The sequence below is a fragment of the Rousettus aegyptiacus genome, unplaced genomic scaffold, assembly GCF_014176215.1.
Source record: "Rousettus aegyptiacus isolate mRouAeg1 unplaced genomic scaffold, mRouAeg1.p scaffold_m13_p_9, whole genome shotgun sequence".
Taxonomy (NCBI): domain Eukaryota; kingdom Metazoa; phylum Chordata; class Mammalia; order Chiroptera; family Pteropodidae; genus Rousettus; species Rousettus aegyptiacus.
In genome coordinates this window covers 75598175-75620278 of record NW_023416312.1, presented here as the reverse complement: position 1 = coordinate 75620278, position 22104 = coordinate 75598175, and the positions used below count along the sequence as shown (strand labels likewise).

Genomic DNA, 22104 nt, shown 5'->3' with positions numbered 1-22104 from the left:
AAGAGCTAATTGGTGATGGTGCCGCAGCAGGTGTTCTCCCTCAAAGACAATGATGATAGTGCTCATAAATTCAGAGACAGCCTCATGTGCTCCTTGGCAAGCTTAAAGATTTCTTTTTGTAAACAAGTCAAGTGTCTACATCTGTGGCAACAAATTCATGCTTTAAAGAGTGCTTCACAGCCTAAGGACCTCAGTAAGAAAGCCAGAATAAAAATTTGTAAAGTTGGCAATACTCATTTTGTGCCAACTAGGCTTAAAAGCTCAGGTGTGGTCAGATATCAAAAAAAAAAATGAAAATGAATCAGAGGCATTAAAAGAGGAATCTTGGCAGCTCTTGAGTTTTATAAAGAGATACTGAGAAATATCTTTGATGGTTGAATACTAATAATGGCATTGTTGTGCGGTAGGGTCAGAAAGTGCAATGTCATGCCAGGGAATCACAGATGTGCTCTGGCCATTTGCTAACAGTATCTGAGAGTGTAGATATGCTCCATATCTTCCCTTCTTTAAGGAAAATTATTTCAGTATCTATGGCTGAAACATGGAAAGGACTAATATTTAAGAGTGAAAGTAGAAGTTTTTTCCTCACTTAGATAAAGCTTCATTCACTTGCCATTTTTTTTCTCACAAATAACTTGAGCACACAAAAGTGAATTTTTTGTTTCCCTGTAACTACTTGCCATGATATTGTTGGAAAGAGGCAAATCCTGATGGTAAATATTAGAGTCATGAAGTCCTTAATTTGTGATTAATATTTCTGGGCCAGAGGCTATGGTTATATTTAAAATATCCCCAAAATATTATAGAAGTATTCAACCAAAATTTACACAAATATTAGTAAATAGCTTTAGCCATCCAAGTGGGTAACCTTAAGGTATTCCATCTGCAGAAGCACATTTTGGATTCCAGCTATTTTTTTTCTTATAAACTAGTAAAGTTTGTATTATTATACTTGACACATGGCTAAAATTATAAAATGAAACTTATAACTGTTTCTGTTTGTGTCTCTATAGATTTACTTGTATATATGTACATATGTACGTACGTTATGCATATGTGGTATTTTTTTCTGCCTCATGATAGTATTGCCAAAATTAATTTGTAAAAGAGCTCTATTTAATTGGCTTAAGGACTAAAAATGCTTAAATTAAATATTCTCTCAGAAAAGTAGGAACTAACCTAAATGCTTTACAAGTTCACATGGCTTTGATAATCTTTGGCAAAGAAATATATTGTTGGTTTAGTAAAAAAAAAAATTGAGTATACCTTCAGATTTGTTGTCATTAAACACAAACATAGACATACAACTGAATCTACCTAGGTTTACTAGACATATATGCTCACATTACCTCTATGTTATAAAATTTGTCAGCAAGGAAATCAAGTTAAGATGATGGCTATCAGTTTAATGTCTCATAAAATTTTCATAACTAATCCAAGCAAACCTGTTAAAAACAACTGAATTAAATAAATGTAAGTAGAATAAAAGTTTATAAATTAACTTTTCAATAATAATTATGCTTTATAATATGTTTACTTAAAAATAATTTCCAAATATCTTTGGTAACTTACACCCTTACAATTTTTCAAATTTAATTTAAATGACGGATATTCATTGACTATCTAGATCATTTTCAAAAAAGATAAAATATTGAAACATTAATCGAACATAAGTTTGTTTATATACTTTTTGCTTATTTTTTACAAAGAGACTAAAGGTACTCAAATCTATTTAAGAGAGGAGGCATCTGAAAAATGCAAAGGAAAGAGCTTGCATAAATGACCTATTCAGTCAGTTGTAGATTAACCACACCCTATAGATCTTTAAACGGCCTTCTGGAAACTCTTGCCTCATCTAATGATCTGTAAATAGATAGGACTGGTAGTCCAGGACTTCCTTTCCCCTTGTAGCCCCCACCGGAAACTCCCCCTCCCATCCTGAGTTACGCGCGCCTTGCCTGGAACACTACTGGGATATATAAGCCGTAAGAAATCTAACTGGAAAGAGCTTGTGCCTTTTGCCTCACGTGCTCCACCGGCCTAATAAACTCTCTTTCCTTTAACAAAGTTGTCTGAGCGTCCAAATTCCTCTGAGTGTCCAAATTTCTGCAATAGATCAGTAGATGTTTAGGTCTGTTAGTTAACATGTTCTGTGCCACATTGAAAAATTACACTATGAGGAAGCATATATTTTTATAAATTTTGAAATAGTGTATTCATGTTTTTGCTAAACAGCAAATTTATATGAATAAATAAATTAATTAGTATACTATATATCATTTTGTAGGCATATACTTTGCAAATGTAAAATTAAAATATGTGTGATTTTCAAAGAAATCCTATCACGATATTAGTAATTCTTGCATTCTTAAAGGTTAGATATGTGTTACAATTGTATATAAATTACTTTTTTTGGCTAACATTTACTTAATATGGTTCAGTTCATATAGACTAATAGAAATTCAAATGATTACTTACTATTTGCCTTATTATATTTTCCTTTTTAATTCTTATTAATTTAAAAAGCCCCAAATAACAAAAGTGGATCAATTGTGCAAAACTTGAACGTTGAAACATAAAATGGTAATGGTAAAGATAGTGACATAATTACTATAGCTCAGAACACAATAATAAATATAAATCATATATAGGAATTATATATGTAACATATATATTCAATGTATGACAAATCATGTATGGAGAGAAAGACTGTGTATGTGATGATGGTACATGTACCTTTGCAAGTGATACTAAGGAAATAGATTAAAATGGTGATGTGGGTTGGAGATGAGTTTATATAATTTCAAACAATGTGCTTACCTCAGCAGTGACCCATTATCATGAATTTATTATATATACCCTATAATTTCAAGGATAATATATTTTGCTTATTTTTATATTGAAGTTAAGATAACAGAATTGTGATGCAAGCAGCTTGATTACCAAGAGTTTGATTCTTTTGAAATACTTGGTAATATCAATTTCTTGGGAATATTTTTAAAAACATATCTTTAATTTATTTGGCAATACTATTTACTCATCAGAGAATTAAATTTCTTTGGGAATATTTAAAAAACATATCTAAATGTTGCAAAAGAATATTAAGACATTTCCTATAATTAAAAAAAAAGAGAGTAGATTTACAGTCCATTTATATCTATCAGGTAGTGTCAACATGCAACCATCCAACTTTTGCATATGATATGCTCATCAATTTACTCATTGACAAAGTACTGAAAACATTCTTAAATGAAAAATATCTTTTTAAATAATTTGGGTGTCATATTTTAATACAAATATTTACCCATATTTAATGGAGTCATGACACGCAATTACATGTCATAAGAAATAGCAACAAGAGTTAAAATTTTCAAACTTCACAGAATTAAGTCTAAGAAAAGATGACTCAATACAAAAGGTGACCTATTGGTCAAACTTGGTATCATTGAGCAGACTGTAGACGCATCTGTGAGAGTTTGCAAACAACGAATTAATATTAAAATATATTTTTATTATTTAAAATTATAATTTATTTTTGCACATACCTAAAAGTGGTAGTGCTCTGTATTATAAATGCACTTGAACTGTTGACTACACTTAGATTTTGTCAAACACAGGTCTAGATGAATTAGACACTTCTCACACTACTCTGTATTTTCTCACTGCCTTCTCAGCTCCCAACTCTTTTCAAAGTAATCTATAGGTAAACTGTTAAGCAATAAACTTATCCTATGACAGCTTTACTCCATTACTGAAGACATCCTACACCTTCTTAAAATGACTAGCACCAAGCTTTCCACCCAAACACCTAAGGACTATTTCAATAGCTGCTTTTCTATCCTCATCTCTTCATTGACATTGCACAGTGTTCATCACTCCTTTATAATATTACTACTCTTTTGGCTTCTGTAATAACAGATCTTTTCTTGTAGGACACAGTATCTCACATAGATGTGCATATCAAGACAGTTCATGATCACAGCTATATCTATTACTTTATTATTTCTTTTGCACTCTCACTATGCCTAGTATTGTGTTAAAATGAAGTTTGGTCATAGACTAACTGACTTAAAGCATTCGTGCTTTAACCATTGCTCATATCCAGAGCTCTCTTCTTGGCTTCTTTCCTTTCTCATTCCTCACTCTCTCCCTTAATCATCTCATTCATTCTTAAGAATTCAGGATGTCAAAAACATAGCAGAGTGAGAGACGTCCCTAGATCTCTTCCCATGAAACAACAATAAGCTGAATATCTAAAACTAAACAAAAGACACCCAAACTGCACACCAGCACATCTGAGTGTGGGATCTGTGCATAAGAGTTACTACAGATCAAAATCTCAGGAGTCAGATGGTGGACTAGGAGAAATAAAGAAGCTGTGTCTTGCACCTGGAACTCCCTGTATGAGGAAGGGAAGGGGAGAAGGAGCAGTGCATACCATGAACAGCCCAGACTGGGAGAGCTGGGAGTTCCACACAGCCCATGGCAGTGCCCAGTCATCAGGGCAGAAGAAGAGAAATGGGGGCGACAGAAAAGTGGGGATGAAAAAGAAAAAACAGTTGATTTTTACCAGCTGCAGTTGCAAAACCAAGGTTGATCTGCAGTTTGCATCCCCCAAAATAGAGGGGATCAATTACCATTCATCAGAGACCGAACACCATGGAGCTCCAGAGGAATCTGAGCTACCAAAACTGTTGCTAATACTGACAGAGACTAAGACCGAGGGTAGTGTGTGTGACTAAACAACTATAAGAAAAAAAGGCATTATTAAGGCTTTATGTAAACCAGGAATTCCAGAGGATTAGATGCTGTCTACTGAAAACCAAAAGAAAAATGCCTTCTTTGAAACAAGGTAGAAAGAACTTTATATAATAAATATTCTTTCTGGAAAAAGAAAAAAAGAAGGAGTATTCACTTCAATTGCTTCCCGGGCAGAGAAATAGTCCATTAAGCATCATGAACAACCAGGGTGATAAGGCAGCTCAGAAAGAATGAGAAAAAACTACAGAAAATAAGCTTACAGACATGGAAATATGCAACTTAAATGACAGAGAATGTACTATGGTACATCTGAAAAAACTCAATGCATTCCAAAATGATTCATATCAACAACTTCGGGAATTGAAAAAAAACAAATAGATGAGCAGAATGAGTTCTTTAGCAAGGAGATTGAAACCAACAAAAAGAACCAAATAGAAATTCTGAAGATAAAAAACACACTGCAAGAGTTGGAAAATGAAATAGCAAGCTTGGGATAATAGAGTGGAACAAATGGAGGAAAGGATTAGTGGCATCGAAGACAGAAATGTAGAAATAAATCATAAAGATGAAGAGAGAAATCAAAGAATGAAAAATAATGAAAGAGAAATATAAGGACTAGCTAATATCATCAAGAAAGGAAACATAAGAATAATGGGAGTTATTGAAGGTGAGGAAAAGGAGCAGGGACTAGAAAGCATTTTCAGACAAACAGTTGATAAGACTTTCCAAAATTAAGGAATGAGCTGGAGCCTGGAATTTAAGAAGTCAACAGAGCACCCAATTATCTCAACCCAAAAAGGCCTTCTCCGAGACATATATTAAAATCATAAAAAAATCAATGACAAAGACAGAATTCTCAGGGAAGCCGGGAAAAAGAAGATGGTAACATATAAAGGAAACTCATTAGATTATCATCAGACTTCTCAGCACAAATCTTACAAGTGAGAAAGAAGTGGAGTCAATAATTCAAACTATTAAATGAAAGGAACAACCAGCCAAGAGTAATGTACCCAGCCAAGCTCTCCTTTAGATATGAAGGAGAAATAAAGACCTTTCCAGACATGGAAAATTTGAGGAAATTCTCCATTACAAGGCCTGCATTACAGGAAATACTGAAGGGGGTAAGCTTACCTAAAACAAAATGACAAAAAAAAAAAAAAACATAATGAGGAATAAGGTGACTATCAGGCAAACAGAAGCAGATGAGTGCAAACCTTACTAAGAACCGGGTGTTATAAGCTTAAACAATAATAAAAGATGTGCTATAACAAGATTCTAATGAACGTTCAACATACATAGGGAAAATTGAGACAATAATGACTGAAAACAGGAGGATTCAAAGGATTCGCAAAGGGGAATGAAGATAAGACACATGCAGAAGAAAATGGATGGCTATATATATATATATATATATACACACACACACACACACATATATATACATACATATATACGTATATATAAATATAACTATCATTTACATATTTGTAATGATAACCACATGCCAAATATTCAGAACTGAAGTATATAATATAAAACAAGAAGAACCAGAGGAAACACCCACAAAAGCCAACCAAAATAAAGAAAACAAACACAAGGGAAAGGAAGCAATGTAAACACCGAGCTAACAGAAAGCAAAAGATAAAATAAATATAAGAAGACCTCACATTTCAATAATCACCTTAAATATTAATGGACTGAACTCACCAATAAAAAGGTACAGAGTTGCAGATTGGATCAAAAAACAAAATCCAACCATATGCTGCCTCCAGAAGACACATCTTACCTCCAAGAAAAATATAGACTCTAAGTGAAAGGGTGGAAAATATTTCAAGGAAATGGCATTCAGAGAAAAGCTGGAGTAGTGGTACTAATATCAGATGAAATAGGCTTCAAAATAAAAAAAGGTAAAGAAAGATACCGGGGGACACGTCATAATGATAAAGTAAATCATGTGCTAAGAAGACATAAAACTTATTTTATTAATATCTATGCTCCCAATCAGGGAGCCCCAAAATCTGTAAAGCAATTATTAACAGAACTAAATGGAGAAACAGACCAAAATACTATCGTAGTAGGGGACCTAAATACCCCACTGTCAGATATGGTCAGATTATCTTTATAGATAATCTGTAAACAGAAAATCAATAAGGAAATAGCATCCTTAAATGACACATTAGACCAACTGTACATAATTGACATTTACAGAGACTTTTATCCCAAAACTACTGATTATACATTCTTCTCAAGGATTGACTCCATACTGAGACATAGAGATAGCCTCAACGAATATAAGGGGTTTGAAATCATACCAAGCATATTCTCTGATCATAATGCTTTGAAAATAGAGATCAGGTGTAAAAAAGAAAGCAGGAAGAAACTCAAATACATGGAGCTTAAACACCATGCTACTGAAGAATAACTGGGTCAGGGAAGATATAAAAAGAGAGATCAAGAGATACATAGGAAAGAATAATAATGATAGTACAACATATCAAAATTTTGGGACATAGCAAAAGTGGTCATAAGAGGAAAGTTCACATCATTACAGGCCTATCTCCAAAACCAAGAGCAAGCCTAAATAAACAGCCTAATGCTTCACCTAAAAAACAACAACAACGACAACAACAACAACAAACTAGAAAAGGAAGAACAAATGAAGCCTAAAGTCAACAGAAGGAAAGAAATAATCAAAATTAGAGCAGAAATAAGTAAAATTGTAAACAAACAAACAAACAAACAAAAAATAATAGAAAGAATAAATGCAACAAAAAGCTGGTTATTTGAGAAAGTTTATAAAATTGACAAACCCTTGACTAGATTCACTAAAGAAAAAAGGAAAAGAATACAAATACACAAAATCAAGGATTAAAGTGTGGAAATTACAACAGACACTGCAGTAATACAAAGGATCATATGAAGATAGTATGAAAAAGTATAAAATACCAAATTTAATAACTTAGAAAAATGGAATAGTACTTAGAAAAATGCAACCTTCCTAGACTGAATCAAGAAGAACTGGAAAATCTAAATAGATCGATTAGCAGTTGGAGATTGAAACAATCATCAAAAACTACCAAAATGTAAAATCCAGGGCCAAATGTCTTCACCAGTGAATTCCACCAAACATTCAAAGATTTATTATCTATTCTCCTCAAACTCTTTCAAAAATTCTAAAAGGATGCCATACTTCCCAACTCATTTTATGAGACCAGTATTAGCCTGACACCATAACCTGGTAAATATAACACAAAAAAAGAAAACTACAGACCAATATCTTTCATGAACACAGATGCAAAAATCCTAAATAAAATACTAGCAAACCAAATACGGCAACATATTAAAAAGATTATGCACCACAATCAATTGGGCCTCATTCCAGGGGCACGGTGATGGTGTGGGCACCAGGCCTAGCCTGTCCAAGGTCTGGCTGTGATCCAAGGTCTGGCTGCTGTCCAAAGCCTGACTGGCCCAAGGTCCAACATCTGGCTGTAATCCAGGCTCAGGGTTAGGAATATGACCCTGATTTAGAATGTTATATTGGAATGTTAAATGCATCTGCTTTTAACATATGTAAACATTACTCAGCTTGTTGTATCACACATGTGTGGCTGAATGCCACTATCATTCTCTGACATATAAAAATAGCCCATGCAGTCCCATGGTGGGGGTGGGGGTGGAGACGAACTAGCAGAGGTGTGCTCCCCACAATAAAGTTGGTGCCTGCAGTTTCCTTCTTATGTCAATCCCTTGTGCATTCTTTCAACTGGGCTTCTCACCATCTGAACCTTCCCTTCTCAAGCAGCTTGGCGCCAACACTTGGGATAAGGTAAGTAAGGACCCCAGTGCTCCAGATGATTCCTGGGTAGAGGAAACCCAGGTGGAGTATATGTGTTCTCCCACCTCTGAATGGTATCCCGTGGCTGCTAATCTGGCCAAGTGGACACTCCCAGAAGATTGGGATGCAGTGAAGCCGTGTCTGGAGGACATCCAGAAAGCCCTGGAGTTGTTGGATCAGAATGTCCCAACCACTCACAGGTAGGCAGAGGGTCGGGTAACTGGATGTTCCTGGCTGAGCTGTGGCAGGCCAGCCTAGAGGTTCAGGATCAGGCACAGCAGGCACAGCAGCTACAATGCCAGGAAGAAGTGCTGGAAAAGTGTTTGAAGGCAGTGGAATGTATCCTGCAGGGTGCTGCCATTGTCCTGGTCTGGGAGCCCACCGGTGCTATCACGGCAAGCGGGGCCAGTGATAAGGCAGCAGGTTGAAGTGGAACAGCCGTTGGCTCCGGGGTTAAAAAGCAGACCACCCTGATCCAGTACACCCTAGTGGAACTCAGAAACCTGACAAAACAGGTACTGCCAAGAACCAGGGAAATGGTTCTAGGGTGGCTACTTCAGCTGTGAGATGATGGGGCTGAAGGGACTAAATTATCTCTGGAAGAGATGGCTCCGCTGGCCTTCATAATGGTGATACCGTCCCTCAGGCAGCGCCTCCAGAATGTGGTGCATTCAGCATGGAGTGCAGGCAACCACTCCCTGATTAACTGGCTAATGTCTGCTGCACAGACAGTGTGGGCTGACTCTGGGTATCTGCTGGAGACAGTAAGCAGATGGACCACATACTTAGATCTGGTCCAGATAATTCTGGAAATGGGCATGTGGTAGATGATGTTTTGCGCCTAGTATACAAGCCCTGAGGAAGAGGTATTTACAACCCGTATAAAGGACTTGATTTTGACTTTGGGCTGGCTGGTACTCTTAGCACCATGGCAACACTGCTGGCTTCTTAGTGGATAGGCAGATCCGTGAGGTGACATCCGCTATGGCTAGGTTGGGGGATGTAGAGGTGAACTGCCAGGAACATTCCATCCAAGTGCATGCCAGGCTACCTGCCACAACCCCCAACTGGCCAATTCAGGAACTGAGGCATGACCGAAAAGCAGGGGCAGAGAAGCACACAGGCCAATCAGCTGTGAAAGTGAGCCGCAGACAGATGTGGTTTGATCTCCTTACAGCAGTGGTTGCTGCAGAAAAGATTGAGCAGCAACCTAACGAAGTACTGCTGGCACCGTGGAATCAGCTGCATCATGACCAGCAATTCACTTCTATTTCCAAGAAAGCCACAGCCCATGAGGTGCGGCTGGCTGATTATCTTCCTGATTAGGGATCAGCCCGGGGCACCCAGTTGGCAGGGGAGCTGGTTGACCTGAGGCCACGTGTGGACCTGACTATACATTGTTCCTCCCACAATGTGCAGAGGGTATTAGCTCTTGTGGAAACAGGTACTGACAGCACCTTGTCTTATAGGCATCTAGTCACGTTCCCTGGGCCCACTGCAACAATAGAAGGCTATGGGGGTCGAATCATTCATATGCGGTAGGTCCCTGTGACACTGTGTATAGGCAGATTGCCTCTTCGGACATACCAGGTGTATATATCCCTCATACAGAAGTACATTTTGGGAATTGATATTTTGCGAGGTTTGACTGTGAATATCACTGCTGGTGAATTCCACCTTCACATCTAGGTGGTGAAAACTATTATCTGGGGACATCTTCACCATGCCACACTTGTGTTGCCTCAGGCCACCCAAGTAATGAACACAAAACAGTATCATCTGCTGGGAGTCCATGAGGAAATAGGGCATACTATAATGGAACTGGAAAAGGTCAGTGTTTTCATCCTGCTCATAGCCCATATAACTCTCCTGTGTGGCCAGTGAAGAAGCCTGATGGCTCCTGGCATATGACAATTGACTATTGGGAGCTGAATAAAGTTATGTAGCCCCTGCATGCTGCCGTACTGAATGTTACAGACATTATGGACTGGTTGGCACATGAACTTGGATGATACCATTATGTGGTAGACTTGGCAAATACTTTTTTCTCTATAGCCATATTTTCAGAAAGTCAAGAACAGTTCGGGTGACAGTGGACACTCCTCATCCTTCCCCAGGGCTATGTGCACAGCCCTACCCTGTGCTATGGGCTTGTGGCTCAAGACTTAGCCACATGGAAATGACCACCTGTAGTGTACTTGTATCATTACATTGATGATATAATGCTAACCTCTGATTCTCTTACAGAACTAGAAGCAACAGCAACCAGCCTGCGAGAAGCTCTCACCAAATGGGGTTGGAAAGTAAATAAGGACAAGGTCCAGGGATCTGAGTTCTCTGTCAAAATTTTTGGAGTTGTCTGGTTGAGTAAGACAAAAGTGATGCCAGATGCAGTGATTGATAAGATACAGGCACATACCTAACCTGAGAAGCAGCTCCAAACCTATTTGGGACTGCTGGGGTTCTGGAGAGTATTTACTCCCCATCTAGCCTCCTTGATGTGGCCTTCACATTGTTTAGTGTGACAGGGTGCCCAGTGAGATTGGACCCCTGAATAGAAGAGGCCTTTAAGACTACTAAGCAAGCTGTAGCACAAGCCCAAACTCTATGTGTTGTAGATCCAGCCCTCCCATTCCTGCTTATGGTGCAGGTGGATGATGCAGGGTTTGGATGAAGCTTGTGGGAGAAGCACAGGTCCCAGGAGGTACTGATAGGCTTCTGGTCGCAGTTATGGAAAGGAGCAGCAGTTCAATAGTCTCTGATATTGAAACAACTGGCTGCCATATATGCAGCCCTCCTGGCCAGTGAGGCCATCAATGGCCCAAATCCCATAATTGTGAAATCTACGTACCCTGTGGAGGGGTGGCTGTGATCATGGGGGAAGGCACCCCATATGGGAATTGCACAGACCCCACGCTGATGAAATGGGGTGCTTCTCTGGAACAGCAGGTGCAGTTCTCTGCAAGCCCCCTGTCAGGTCAACTGCACTCCCTATTGGGGCCAGTGCAGTTTCAAGCAGAGCTGACAGAGCCTGCTGAGTTGGGAGACATGCCAAGTCCCTATGTAGAGTGTTAGGCTCCCATCCCTGAGGATGTCTAGTACACAGATGGCTCATGCCATGGGCAGCCCCTGACATGGGCTGCCATGGAATTGCAGCTGTCCACAGAAACATTTTGGTATGAAACTGATGCTGGGCTGTCCAGCCAACGGACTGAGCTTCACGCTACGTGGTTGGTCCTCATGAATGAAACTGGCCCAGTGGATGTCTGCACTGACACCTGGGCTGTGTATCAAGGTCTAACACTGTCGCTGCCCTGGTGGGCTGCCCAGGAGTGGATGATAGGGCACCGCCCCTGATGGGAACCGGGATTGTGGGAAGACCTCTGGAAGTGAGGTCTGCAGCAGGGGGCCACCATATACAATGTCCCCAGCCATCGGCCATTATAGGCCACTGGCAATGATGCAGCCGATGTGCTGTCACAAGTCTACTCTGCCCATGTACCTCTGGTCCTGGTGGACATTGGCCCCTGGCTCCACAGGAAATTGGGACATGTAGGGGCCCATACCATGGGACAAATGGCGAAGTGATGGGGGCTATTGTTGACCCAAGCACAAGCACAAGTTGCATGTCACAATGCCCCCGATGTGCTGAGCAGCACCCAGAGAGACAGTGGGTACAGAGTACCCCTGGGGTGGTGCCCCGTGGGGCTAAGCCACTCCAAGAATGGCAAGTGGACTGTATAGGGCCTCTGCCCACAGACCAGTAACACTGCTGTGTTTTCATGGGTGTGACATGGCCACGAGCCTAGGATTTGCTTGGCCAGTGGCAGCTGCTGATCAACGTCATACTGTGACCATGTTGGAGTACCTCACAGCCGCTTATAGCCAGCCCTTATTAATTACCAGTGACAGAGGCACTCATTTTACAGGTCAGGAAGTGCAGGACTGGATCTGCACTAATGATGTATGGTGGCAATTACATGTTCCTTATCACTCACAGGCAGCTGGAATGATAGAGCTTGCTGAAGGACAAACTGCAAGCCTTGGGCCCAGGCTGGAGCTGCTGGTACACTAACCTCCCACAAGCTATATGCCTTCTGAATGAGCAGCCCTAGTGAATGGGGTTGTCTCCCATTGACAGGGTTGTAGCAGGCTTGCCGTGAGTTATCAAAGTGTGCCCGGGCACTGCTGCCAAACAACTCTTGCCCCCGGGCTCCCAGGGAGCTTTGCTCTTGCTGGCTCTAGAACCTTTGGCAGCAGGTAAACAGGCCACTTGGGTGTGGCCTTGGACTGTACATGTAATGCAAGAGCCATGGATAGCCCTGGTGGAGCCCTGGGGATAGGGCTTACCCAGTGGGTTGAAGGTAGAACCCTAGATTTGTATTCGGCCCACACCCTTGCAAGTGTCACTCCTAAAGAGTGTGAGGCTTCACTGTTTACAGGGAGTTTTGTATTTAGCCTCTGACCCTTTCCCCTCTACACTATAATGCTGGTGGAGACTCCCCGGCCTGCCACCCTTGGAGATGCTGTCTGGTATGACAGGCCAGAGGAAGCCCCCCTCCTGGCCACTCTTTTGTCTCAAGATGAATGAGTGGCCTGTGTCCTTCCAGAAGGATGGGACTTGCCCCTAATGGTCTCTTTGTCTGCTTTATCCTATTGCCCAGGCTGACAACAGGGAATCGTGTCATGTTCTGCGCTCATGTGTTTTCTGCTGTTCACAATGTTTCCCTCTGCTGTGTATGTACTGAACTGCCAATGGATGCAGCTGAAGGACTGCTGTGACACATTACTTCAGCCATGGCTAAGAACTGGACGTGGCTATGTACCTAGAATACTATACATGAATGGGACCAGCGACAATGTGCCACAGAAGCGCTACTCTGCTGTGACCATTGCAAACACCCACCCCTCATAGGCTATGCCATTTCCAATGGGTGGGGGTGGCTGGTGGAAGGACATGTGGAATTGTGGGAGCAGGCCCATGACTGCACAGAGCATGTGAGTTCTGCACCCAACCATGTTGTGGGGTGCCTACCACTGAGATGTGTGCTAACATCATTATTGTTAATTTTCCCAAGGTCTGGTGGGATGGAAAACACTATAATTGTACAGAATCAGCTGACTGGCTACCTGCAGGGTATCTATGGGTATGCAGGAACTATGGCGGGCCCAATTTCCCTGGTGACTGGACTGGCTGTTGTACCTGGGGACGTCCATATTTAGCTGGACTTGTTTTACCCACTTTGTTCAATTGCCTCATAAATAGGATCTTGTATATCACCGCTGGCACTGGAAGAAACATGTAGCATGGTGCTTTATCCTCTGGTGTTATTCATTTCAGGGGTGAGATCCATAGATGTAGAATTATAAGTAGAAGCTTTAGCTCCGCATACTGCACAGGCACTGAATGCAACACGTCAGGCGATAACGCTTCCATTTTCTTTCTTTCTTTCTTTCTTTCTTTCTTTCTTTCTTTCTTTCTTTCTTTCTTTCTTTCTTTCTTTCTTTCTTTCTTTCTTTCTTTCTTTCTTTCTCTCTTTCTTTATTAGCTATCTATCTATCTATCTATCTATCTATCTATCTATCTATCTATCTATCTATCTATCTATCTAGTTGGTTTTTATTATTCTTTCTTTAGGCAAGGCAATCCTTGGTTGACCTCACAGATTGCAAGGACCTTGTCAGCTTACAATCCCTTATTTATTTATTTATCTATTTATTTATTTATTTATTTATTTATTTATTTATTTATTACACCTACAGCACCTGGGCTTTCTAGGTGGTCTCCCACCCAAGTACTAACCAGGCCCAATCCTGCTTAGCTTCTGAAATCAAACGGGATCGGGCTTGTTCAGGGTAGCATGGCCATAGATGGTTATAACCCTTTAATAGATGAAACCACACAAATGTGGAAAGTAGTTTTACAAAACTGTATGGCTCTTAACCTCCTAACTGCTGCCCAGGGTGGCCTTGCACATTACTTCATGTAGAATGCTGTGTCAATATTCTTGTTCATGCCGACCAGGCACAGGCAGCCCTCCAGAAAATCAGGGCATAGGTGATAATAGAATTCTCTATTTTCTTTGGATATATAGTGACATTTATATATTTTATCATTTGTATTCTTCCATTAGAGTTGAAATTCAGTATTATTTAATAGTAGCTTCAGGTATAAAGCACAGTGCTTAGACATTTATATAATTTATGAAGTGAACCCTCCCCATTAGTCTAGTACCCACCTGGCACTATATAGTTATTACAATGTTATGACTATATTCCATATGCTATATTTCACATCCTCATGATGCTTTTGTAACTACCTATTTGTACTTTTTGTTATATTTAATTTTTAATTAATTAATTAATTTTTAATGCAACATTGCTTAACGACATCCAATAATTTTCAGCTGCACATGTTAACAGTAAGGAATATATATATTTACACTGTGTGTTCACCTCACATAGATTTTTTTCTGTCGCCACATATTAGACCCCTTTACCCCATCTAGTACATCCTCCACCCTGGCCTCCACCCTCTGGTAATCACAAGTCTATTGAACAAGTCCATGAGTCTCTCTTTGTCCTCTTTATTTGTTGTTTTTATACACTATGTATAAGTGATATCATGTAATTTTCAACTTTTTCTGTCTGGTTTATTTCACTTATCATCATTATCTCCAGGTCCATCCACGTTGTCACAAATGGCAGTATTTCATCTCTTTTATGGATGCATAATATTCGATTGTACCACCGCTTCTTTAGCCAATCATCTATCATAGGACACCTTGTTACTTCCATGTCCTGGCCACTGTGAATAATGCTGCTACGAACATTGGTGTGCAAATATCTTTACGGATATGAGTTTTTGAGACTTTGGGGTAGATACCTGTTAGAGAGATTACTGGATAATATAGTTGATTAATGCTTAGCTTTTTGAGGAATCTCCATACTGTTTTCCATAGTGGCTATACCAATTTGCAGTCCCACCAGCAGTGTATGAGGGTTCCTATTTCTCCACATCCTCTTCAAAATTTGTTATTGCTTGTCCTGTTGATTATAGCCTTTCTAACAGGTGTGAGATAATATCTCATTGTGGTTTTGATATGCATTTCAAGATGTTGAGCATCTTTTCAAGTGTTTGTTGGCCATTTGTATGTCCTCTGCGGAGAAGTGTCTGTTTAGAACTTCTGTCCATTCTTGATTGGATCATTTGGTTTTCTGTTGTCATTGAGTTGTATGAGTTCTTTGTATATTTGGGATATTAGGCCCTTATCAGAGACATTGCTTGCAAATATATTTTTCTCATTTGGATGGTTGTCTCTTTACTTTGTTGATGATTCCTTTTGCTGAGCAGAAGCATTTTAGTTTGATGTAGTCCCATTCATTTATTTTTGCTTTCACTTTTCTTGCCTTTGAGTTCAAACTCATAAAATCCTCTTTAAGTCCAAGGACCTTGAGTTTAGTTCCTATGTTTCCTTCTATAGATTTTATTGTTTCAAGTCTTATATTCAGTTACTTCATCCATTTTGAAGTAATTTTGGTGTGTAGTAGTAGACAACGGCCCTGTTTCATTCTTTTGCAGATGGCATTCTAGTTTTCCCAGCACCATTTTTTGAAGAGGCTTACATTTTTCCAGTGTATGCTTTTGACCTTTTTGTCAAAAATTACTTGCCTATATAATATGAGTCTACTTCTGGACTCTCAATTCTGTTTCACTGGTTTGTGTGCCTGTTTTTCTACCAACACCATGCTATTTTGATTACTGTTGCTTTGTAGCATAATTTGAAGTGAGGCAGAGTGATTACTCCAGCCTCATTCTTTTTTCTCAGGATAGCTTTGGTAATTCTGGGTCTTTTGTGATTTCATACCAATCTGATGATTTTTTTGTTCTATTTAAAAAATGCTGATGTGATTTTGATGGGGATTGCATTTAATCTGTATAATGCTTTAGGTAATATGGTCATTTTAACTATGTTGATTCTTCCAACCCAGAAAAACAAAATTTCATTCCATTTCTTTGTATCTTCTTCAATTTCCTTTAATAGGGTCTTATAGTTTAAATTATATAGGTCCTCCACATGTTTTGTTAGATTTATTTCTAGGTATTTTATTATTTTTGTTGCAATTGCAAAAGGAATTATGTTTTTCACTTCTTTTTCTGACATTTTATTATTAGAGTATAGGAATGCTATGAATTTTTGAACATTATTTTTGTATCTCTCTCTCTCTCTATATATATATATAGAGAGAGAGAGAGAGAGTCATCTATCATCTTCTACATGTACCTTAGCTCTGTTCTCCTTTGCAAATTTGGATCTTTCAATCCTTCCTTTTTCAGTCATTGTCAATTGTCAATTGTCCTTATATATGCTGAACGTTCATTACTATCTTGCTATATCAATTATCTTCTTGTTATTTAAGCTTATAATGCCCTGTTCTTAGTAAGGGTTTCACTCTTCTACTTCTATTTGCCTGATAGTCACCTTACTCCTGATTATGTATTTTTTTTTTTTGGTCAGTTTGTTTTAGGTGAGCTGATGCCTTTCTGTATTTCCTCTTTGCAGGCATTGTAGTGGAGAATTCCCTTAATTTTTGTGTCTGGAAATGTTTTTCTCTCTCCTTTTTATCTAAAGGTGATATTAGCTGTATATATTATTCTAGACTGGTAGTTACTTTCACATAATAGTTTGAATATCTGATTCCATTCCTTTCTGGCTTGTAAGGTTTGTACTGAGAAGTCTGGTGATAATCTTATGTGTTTTCCTTTATAAGTTACCATCTACTTCTCCCTTGCTGCCCTGAGTATTCTGTCTTTGTCATTGATTTTTGATAACTTTAATACAATGTTACTTGGTGAAGCCTTTTTAAGTTGAGATAATTGGGTGTTCTATTGACTTCTTGTATTCCAAGCTTCAGCTCATTCCTTAGATTTCTCATCAATTATTTGCATGAAAATGCTTTCTAGTCCCTGTTCCTTTTCCTCGCCTTCTATAATGCTTATTCTTATGTTTCCTCTCCTGATGATATCAACCAGTCCTTGCATTTCTCTTTCATTATTTTTCATTCTTTGATTGCTCTCTTCATCCTTCTGATTTATTTCTGCATTTCTGTCTTTGATGCCAATAATCCTTTCCTCCATTTGTTCCACTCTATTATCTCAAGCTTGCTATTTCATTTTTCAACTCTTGCAGTGTGTTTTTTATCTTCAGAATTTCTATTTGTCTTTTTCTTGGTTTCAATCTTCTTGCTAAAGAACTCATTCTGCTCATCTAGTTGTTTTTTTTTTCAATTCCTGAAATTGTTGGTATGACTTGTTTTGGAACTCACTGAGTTTTTTCAGAAGTACCATAGTACATTCTCTGTCATTTAAGTGGCATATTTCTATGTTCATAAGCTTCTTTTCTTTTTCTTTCTGAGATGCCTGGTCACCTTGGTTGTTCATGGTGTTTAATGGACTATTTCTCCACCTAGGCATTAATGGAAGTATTCAGCTCTTTTTCAGAAAGAAGATGTATTACATAAAGGTCTCTCTTTAGCCTGCCGAAAAGAAGGCACTTTTCTTTTGGTTTCTACTATGTGGCATATAAGCCTCTTCCATCCCTGCTTTATATAAAGCATGAATAATGCCTTTTTATTTTTTATAGATGTTTAATTGCTCTTAGTACTTTCAGTCTCTATTCCTATTCGTGTTAGCAACATTTTCAGTAACGTTTGCTCAGATTCCCCTGGGCTCCATGGTGTTTGATCTCAGGGGGTGTGGGAGAAGGGGCTCTTTAGGTTGGGATTTGGGGACTGCAGCTCACCCTTGGTTTTGCAACCTCAGCTGGTAAAAATAAACTGCTGTTTCTCTGCCATCTGCTACTCTGTTTTCTGCCCTGATTACTGAGCCCTGCCACCAGCCCTGCCACCAGCTGCATGGAAATCACAAATCTCCCAGCAGGGCTGTTCAGTGAAGTCGCCATACCTTCTCCCATCCTCCTCTGCCTACAGGGAGCACCTGCAGATGTGAGAGACAGCTTATTTATTTCTCCCAGTTCACTTCCCAACCCCCTGGGTTCTGACCTGTGTTAGCTCTTTTTTGCAGATTCCATGCTCAGAGGTGCTAGTGTGCAGTTTGGGTGTTTTGTTGTTGTTGTTATTGTTGTTGTTGTTGTTGAGTTTTAGATGTTCAGCTTATTGTTGTTTCAAGGGGAGAGAACTGGAGATGTCTCTCACTCCACCATGTTTCTCCAAACTCTACAGCTGGGTGTCTGACAATGTAATTAATTCAATACTCTTCCTGGAGCCAGCACCAGATCCCACAGGTTAGGGGATCTGTCCTTTATTTGAGCTCACTCATATGTTTTGAGATTGACTGACTGTAAACCATGGTAATAGTCATAACTGGGCCATGTGTTTTACCTCATCTAACAAGCTAGTCTGAGAATTTTATAATGGTGAATGTAGAAAAAAGGAAAAGTAGAACCATGAAATACTTTTTTCAAGTTACTGATCACATCAAATTTTCTAATGTTTCATTGTTCAAAACAAGTGTTATGGTCAAACTCAGAGTCCATATGAAAAAGAAATGCCAAATGATGTTGACGTGGGGAGACATGAATAATTGGAGTCATTAATTCAATCAATTAAAAAAATTGTTATAAAATGTCTTAAACATATTAATTTTTTTCTTCTCAATAATATGATAGACATCTCTAGGAAAACGATCATGTTTTTTGTTTGTTTGTTTGTTTGTTTTTGCTAAGAATGGTAAAAGAAAAACATTTGGAAGATATGTGAGATAGAGTAATAGTTCAAAGATAAAAACTTAGATAAAGATTTCAATGTCCAATGTCTATAGGAGTTAGGAAGGTATTATAATTAATGAAGCTGGTGGGGCAGGAAACTATGGGCTTAGATAGGAATAATAGTGAACTATAAAGCCCTACATAAAAGAAGCAGCTGCTGTTCAATTCCAGCAGATTATTGTCATAAATATGGTCAAATCACTGCCAGTTTTTCCCAGTTTTTCAAAAGAACCTAGAAATCCAGATTTTTATATAAAATCTCTTGCTTTTAAATTATTGGTAAATAATTCAATTAAAATATTTTTAAAAAAAAAACATTAAGACTGTTTATTACTATATGGATTCACAAAAATGTCCACAACTATAAACTGGATCTGACCCATAGGTTGCCAATTTTTGACTCTGCTTTGACCTTTAACCTTTTTTCCAGCTTTATCGAAGTATAATTGACAAATAGAATTGTAAGATATTTAAAGCGTATAATACAATGATTTCCCATACTTATACATTATAAAATGATTTCCCCCATCAAATTAGTTAGCACATACATTTATCACCTCATATATTTATCTTTTATTTTCCTTTATATTTTTTGGTGAGAACATTTGAGTTCTACTCTATTAGCAAATTTCAATTATAAAATACAGGATTATCAACTATAGTCAACATGTTTTACATTAGATTCGCAGACCTTATTCATCTTATAACTGAAAGTCTGTATTCTTTTACTAACCTCTCCCTATTCTACCTGCCGGGCCCTGGAAATCACTTTTCTACTTTCTGTTTTTATGAGTTTGATTTTTTCTTTCATTAAAAATTTCATGAATAAGTAGTACCATGTGGTGTTTGTCTTTCTCTGCCCGGCTAATTTTACTTAGCATAATGCTCTCCTGGTTTATATTTTCTTCATTCATCTGTCAACAGACACTTTGGTTATTGTCATGCCTTGGCTATTTGTGAATAGTGTTGCTATAAGCACGGTAGTACACGTGACAGAGGTTTTTTTTTTTAATTTAAAATTCAATAAATCACAAATAACTAATCTTGCATTGAGTTGGAAATTAACACATAATCTAAGACTTTTCATCTTTCGGTGATATTTGCATGTAGATATTTTTTTTCTGTAGATATTTTGACAGACAGTTTATAAAGGTTAAACTTGTTCAGAGCCCAACTCAACCTGGTGTACACTTAATGAGAATCTGGTGTAAGTACTGATTTTTCTTTCTAGTGTTTCCCATATATGTTAATCTCTTTAAAAAACCTAGGGTTTTCCCTAAATATGCATTCATACAATGCTCTGAAATAAGTCATTAAAGAAAAGGCCATGCTACACTCAGAAGACACAAATTAGGATGTTCAGTCAAAGTAACTCTACCCAGCAGCACCAAATACACAATTAAAAATAGCAAGTTTTGGTAAAACTCTTAGGTCTATTTTTCCCAGTATTATAAGGAAATAAAGAAAGCATCAGAAGATAGTAGAGACTTAAAAAACTTACTAAAAATGACTTGAACAAATATAAATTCCACTGCTTTGATAGATTTTCCTAGCTATCTCATACTATGTTATATTAAAAAAAGATAATTTACACATCAGTGGGTATTGTTGGATTTGAACTAAAAATAATAAGGTTCTTTTGGCAATCCATTGGACAAGTGTCTCAGATAATACTAAATTTTGTTGCATGGTAATGGAGAATAAGTCTAATTAATCTCAACCAAAAATTATTTCCCCTTCTCATTGTCAATAATTAGTATAGAGTAGTCATAGGACTGAATTCTTGATACATAAAGGAGATATCTGCCAGGTTATTTCTGGAACAGCGTTCCTCAAAGATTCAGGGAATTATGCAGAAATAAGTGGATTATTTTTGTTGAGCATTTCCTCATCTAGATGTGATGCCTGATTATGTCTTTCAAAAATGAATTCGAAGTGTAAATATATAAAGATTTATATTATCTTCTGTAAATTTTGATTAAAATAGCTTAAGTATTAGATCTCTGCTTGAAACAATCAAATGTGGATGCATCCGTGAATTGTTACATAATTGAACTAAGAACCTTTGGAACTTGATATAATGTCAGGTATGCTTTCCTGTTTATAATGCATGGCATACATTTCTTTAGGTTAAAATATTATACATAGATCATTGTGATGATATTAGTTGATGTTAAATGATGTGAGGTAAGAACATACTTTTGTCTGTTTTCAATAATTAGCCTAATAACCTATATTATTTGAATAATATACCCTCTACAACTGGGGATGAAATGAAATGTCATACTTTTCATGTATTTGAATCACTAATGACGCTTTTTTATGATGACTTTAGTTAATGAAATTCAATGTTTCATCTGTACATTTTAACAGTAAGATATATGTGTGTGTGTGTGTATTTACACTGAGTGTTCACCTCCCATAGTTAGATTTCTTTCTGTCACCACATATTTGACCCCTTTAAGCCAGTCTACCACCTCCTCCTCACTCCCCCTACCCTCTGTTAACTACTAGTCTATTGTCCATGTCCATGAGTCTCTGTTTGTTCATGCTGTTCATTTGTTGCTTTTAGGTATATGTCCCACACATAAGTGATATAATGTGATTTTCAACTTTTTCTGTCTGGCTTATTTCACTTAGTATGATTATCTTGAGGTCCATCCATGTTGACGCAAATGGCAGTACTTAATCTCTTCTTATGGCTGAGTAATATTCTAT

At 38.1% G+C, this 22104-nt stretch overlaps 1 long non-coding RNA gene and 1 pseudogene across 2 annotated transcripts in view; one reads left to right on the top strand and one right to left on the bottom strand.

Annotated features, from left to right (window-relative positions):
- The window catches only part of LOC118607784, a 245750-nt gene extending 231662 nt beyond the window's left edge, over nt 1-14088 (top strand). The window contains exon 4 of one of the 2 annotated variants that reach the window (XR_004952817.1): nt 8567-14088. This is a non-coding gene — a long non-coding RNA (uncharacterized LOC118607784). Of the gene's footprint in view, nt 1-8563 lie in introns of both variants that reach the window. The other variant, XR_004952818.1, reaches the window with a different exon arrangement.
- Nucleotides 14089-14353: 265 nt separating this feature from the next.
- On the bottom strand, nt 14354-14472 carry LOC118608405 (annotated as a pseudogene).
- Between the last annotated feature and the right edge of the window lie 7632 nt (nt 14473-22104).